The following is a 5429-nucleotide window of genomic DNA, read 5'->3' as shown; positions in this document are numbered from 1 at the left end:
AGGACCCGCAGCCACTGTAGCATTTCCACATGTGCTCAGCATGGATCCCAGCACGATCAGACACCCACGGGAACAGCCACAACTCCTGTACCAAAAATGCTGAAACCAGGCACACACTGTCCACTGCTGTGGGTGGGAAAGATGTCCCATGTCACAGCCTGAGAGCCTAGTGGTTGCCATCCCACCAAGCACATGGGCTGCTGTAAATGCAGTGCTCAGCAGCATGAAGAGGCCAGGCTGGAGATGTAGTGGCCCTGGCAGTGGCCCTGTAACACCCCACAGCCCCATCTCCAGGTGCTGGAGGTATGTCCCTCATACTGACCCATATCACCCTACCACCCCATACCCAGATGCTGGGGATGCCGGAGTTGAGCATCCTTTGAAGTTAAGGGCACTTCATGCTCTGCAAAGCCTCTTGAAGACCCCTCCTGTTCCCAGGATAGCTGGGGGTCTGTGGCTGGTGCAGACAGGTAGGCAGCTGGAAGGCAGGTCTTGCAGTCAGCCTCCCTCAGCAGGAGGGCACTGCGCCTCTCCTTTTCCTGGACACCTCCTCTTCCCCAGGAAAGGTGTCACAGGGACAGGGTGTCTCAGGATGGAGGTTCCCAAGGGACCAGAGGGACTGGGGCTCTCAGCTGAGCCCTGAGTGACAATGGCTCTGTCTCAGGAGCACTGTAAGTGGGGTTTCCTCAATTAACAAAGTCCATTTTGAATGGTTTCTAGATCCTTAAACACAATCGTAGGGCTTAAATTGGATGCACCCTGCTCTGCAAGCTGAGTCCTGCTGGTACCGCCTGTTTATATACGAACAATCAAAGCGATTTATTCCTCTGCCTGAAGCAAGGCTGCTCTTTGGCCATCCATCCATTATCCTTATCTATCTGTCCTAGTTAGGAGCTGAGCAATCCATCTCACCCACCCTAATGTACGCCGAGCGGCTCCGCACGCCGCCGCGCTCCGAGAGGGCTCTGCTGGAGCAGACGACACGGGCCTGGTCCTCAGCAGCACTAACACAATTCCACTGACGTCAGCCGGAGTCACCTGTCGTCACCCTCCTAGAAAATTAAAGCCTAGGATGGGCAGAACCAAGGTGGGCTCTGAAGGGATTTGCAGTTGTAATCAGGACTGGATGTGCCAGCAGGCGTGCTGTGGAGCGCATGGACCCTGTGCCCTCGGTGTGCAAAGAGCCCAGTTAACCCAGAGAACTTCTCAATTCTCCTGATTAAATTGGAAAAGGAAAGCAGTGGTGTTGTCTTGGGGCATCATCTTCTTGTCTGAGATGAAAAGATCACACTGCTCCTGTGCCACATGGGTAAGCAACAGTGGCAGCTGCACCCTGGGTCCCCACTGTCCCTGCCTGGGATGCTGCAGAGGGGCTCAGGGGGTGTCTCAGGAATTAGCAGCGTGCTGCCCTCCTGCCACATGGGGAAGAGAGGTCCCACACCCTGTAGAAAGTGTAGCACCGTGAGGATGTTACAACCCTGGAAGTGTTCAAGGCCAGGTTGGATGGGGCTTGGAGCAACCGGGTCTAGAGGAATGTGTCCCTGCCCACAGCAGGGGCGTTGTAACAAGATGGCCTTTAAAGGTCCCTTCAAAACCAAACCAGTCTGTGATTCTATGATCTGTGGTCATCGGGAATTAGTTCAGAAAATGTGTTGCCACCTCTCTTCTCATCTTTCATTGGGGACCAACAGCTGTGATAAGCTGAAGCTCCTCGTCAGCAGCAGGCAGGTGCCCAGCAAGGAGAAGTGGGATTCGTGCTCTCTGTCCCACTGTCTGTTGCCATCCTGGGTTCTGTGGGGACTGTTTAATCCCACAGCCATGGACTGGGGAGTGCTGAGACTCAGTCGTGCAGGAGACACAGAGGGTCTCCACCCTGCAGAAGACATGGCTCAGGGAGGATGGCACTGGAGCTGCACACCACGTGGTGGGCACGTCTTGGTCAGTGGGTTGGGTGACCACTGCTGAAACTATCACTAAGAAAAATAATTCTAGAAGCTTAAATAAGCTACAAAAGGCACAGTGTCCCTCTAAGGAAACCGGGAGGGGTTTGCAGGTCCGCTCCAAGAGGGTTCTTTCTCCAAATTTCACCTCTTCAGGTGAAGCACAGGGTGAAAGAGTTTTCCCAAGGAGATTCAGGAAGAGTGTTTGGCCACAGGCAAACCAAATGGCTTTCCCTTCTCTCTTGGAAAAAACTGGCCCAGTTTGGCTGAAAATTTCCGCAGAAATTCAGGTTGGGGCAAACCCCTGGGAGACAATTTCTGCCTAAATGTCTGTGTTTCGTCATTGTTCTGGGTACTGGGAAACATAGCCCCTTAATGGGAAGTATTGGGCAATCTCAGTAACAAGTAGTGTTATCTGCCCTGTCTACAAGTAAACAATTAATTCTCATTAATTTATCCTCTTTGCCTTTGAAGAGGATTTCTAGACTGGCGGGCAGAGGAGAGAGAGAAGACAAAAAAGAGAGAAGAAAGCGATGGAATTAGCCAACCTCCTCCAGACCTGAATCACTCTAGATCTGTGAGATGGCACCAGGCAGAGCAAGGAGAGGTGTTAAGGGCTGTGGTTAGGAGACCTCTGAGCTCATCTAACAAAGAAAAGGTTCCTGCCACTGCCATCTCTGAGCAGGAGCTTGAATAGTTGGGTAATATAAGAAGAAGTTCCTGGGTCATGGAGGACAAGCACAGGGTGATAGGAGTAGGGCAGAAGCACTTCCAAAAAACAGTCCTGGAGAGGGAAAATCAGGTGTTTTTGCAGTATTTGAGACCATTTCCATCTGTGCAGAGTGGGCAAGCAATGCTCATGTCGGGATTCTCCATTGCATTGGTGAATGTGGTTTGCAGCCTGCGTGAAAGCAGGACACCCACAAATTTTTGTGAAAGTGCTCAATTTGGAATGATTTCCAGCCTGAGAAATTCGTGGTTTGGAATATCCAGGGAAGTTCTAGGTAAGCACCTAAAATTTGAGGAACCAAGGCAGATCCAGGCCCTTCAGGCCAGTGCCTACAGCTGGGTACCAGGCAGCACAACTTGTTTCCCCACTTCTGCAGCCAACTTGGCAGGTTGAAGTGGGACGAAATGACCTCCCTGACCACGCACCTTCTTCAACATCACCATGGTTGGATGGAGACACAGGTACTGAGCATCACTGCTGCAGCACTCGTGCAGTCTGACCCAGTGAGCCACCAAGATGTTTTGAGCCATGACTGGCTGTCTTCTGGAAATTCCTGGGTAGATTGTGCCAAAAGATCACCCAGGTTCGACAAATTTAGCTTGCTGTAGCGTCAGATGACTCTGTCCACAAGCCAGGTTGATTGCATAGCCGCTATAAGAGCAGGGACAACAACCACGTGCTTGGAGAGAAACCCATAAGCCAAAAAGGTGGTTTTGTGCAAAGAAACACCTTTCACCGAGCTTAAGTCAAGCAATGAAATATTCATAGGACACTAAAGCAGTGGGCTCCCTGGCTACCTCCTTATGGGAATCCAATAATACTGGAGACAGCCTTAATTCAATATTCAAAAAGCCTCTTTCTCTTTCACTCTCTTTCCATCCCCTCGATGTCTATTTGGGTTCAGAGACCTTTTGGAAACCTCAGTTTTATATGCTGGATGCATTAGCGGAGAAAGAACGGTGGAGAGGAGAAATGGGGGGGGAGAAGCGGGAGCACAAAGATGGGGATCACACACAGGACAGCTGGGGATTTCTGGTCCCCAGGCAGCCTGAGGATGCTTGGCTGCAGGATCTGAGCCAGCTCTTCCCGAAGGCACATCTGCATGGCTTTTGTGGGGCAAGGCCCACACTTGTGCTCAGACATGGCTGGGTAGGGGTCAGCTCTGGTCCAAGAGCTGTGTAGCCATGGCTGTGTGGTCCTGTGTTCCCACAGACAGACTCACTGCAGAGCAGGCTGCCCTGCTCAGCTGCGGTCGATGTCAGCAGGGCTGAGACCATTTTTGGTTCGGCATCTATTCTGCAAAAAGAAATCACTGAAGAGGGAGCCTTTGTCCACCAGCATGGACTAAAAATTGGGATAGTTGGGCCCAGGTGCTGACAGGGATAAAGCCCTGAGGCCGCAATGACGTGGTTGCTGTTCTTATGGACAGTCAACATCAGTCAGGGTGAGGACGTGGATGCTGGCAGGGCTTGAATGAGCCATTTGGGTGCTTCCTAGTTGTTGCTGATGCTACAGCTCTTGATCCCCAACATGCCAGAGCAATACTGACATCCTCTTCCCCATTTCAGAAGGAGGCAGAGGTCATGTTTTGGGTGGAATTGCACTCAGCTAACCTCCAGAAGTCAATAGGGACATACAGCTGCTCCATGCCAGGAGATGGGCACTGTTCCGTGCTGCAACCGGGTGGGAGGGAGCTGTAGCTCTGCCGGTAGCACCTTTCTTCCAGTGTGGGAAGGGACAATACTCAGGGTTGTGACCAAAGCTCCTCCAGCCAGTGAGGGTCCAGGGCATTGCTTGCTGCCTCTCCAAATACAAAAATAGGGGGCAACAAAGGATACAAGCAGTGGGACGTTGCTTTCCATACCATCCATGGACACCATGGGGGCTGGATGCTGTAGATGCTGAAGCTTCACACCCTTGAGACAAATTCAGGGAAGAAAGTCCCCTGTTTGTTATCCGTAGCTTTGAATGACAATGCTCTATACATGTTGAAGCAAAGTGAAGATTTAGAAGAGCAGCAGCTTTCCAAGCACTTAGCAGAGTGTTCCCCCACCCAGAATTCTTTCCCGGAGAGTATTTAAAATCCAATTATTTACTCCACAATGAACTGGTTATTTGGTTTCTTCTGGCATCTCCCAGTCACGAATACCCTCAAGCACATCAGTTTCGACCTTCAGAAAACCTTTCTATTAGCATTTGATCTTGTCAAGCCCTTTTTATAGCCACTCTTAAAGCTAAGTGGGAGCTGCTCGATGGTTACCTGCCACGCTGGAGCATGCAGACAGAGGCCAGATAGCAGGGACAGGGTACAGCCCCTAAGCAGGAGGCTCCAGAGCACCAAAGGTGGTACAAACAATGCACCAAAACTGTGAGAAATGAACAAAAGTCAAGTCCATGCTTGTGTGCTGGGGTGAGGATGGAGAGTTCCATACTGCTCTGAGCTGCTCCCCATCTCCAAGGCAAAGTAGGAGCCCTTTCGGGAAAAGAAAGATGAGCCATGCTCATCCTGCTGGTACCATTACCCTGGTTTGGGGGCTGTGCTGGTGCATCCCACAGAAGGAGAGCGTGAGCAGGATGCCTGCAAGTCCTTTCGCACCTTCTGCAAGAGCCTGGCACAAGTGAGGCCCCGGCCAAACTCCATCAGGACCTGACATGCTGTCTCCCCTTACTGTGCTTTCCACAGCAGAAAAGAGATTTCTTCCTCCCTTCCTTGTCCTAGCATCTCCAGGCCTGATGCTGATCATGCAAACACAGTTCTT

This window comes from Corvus brachyrhynchos, unplaced genomic scaffold (genome assembly GCF_000691975.1).
Source record: "Corvus brachyrhynchos isolate BGI_N302 unplaced genomic scaffold, ASM69197v1 scaffold466, whole genome shotgun sequence".
NCBI lineage: Eukaryota > Metazoa > Chordata > Aves > Passeriformes > Corvidae > Corvus > Corvus brachyrhynchos.
This window is presented reverse-complemented; position numbering follows the sequence as displayed.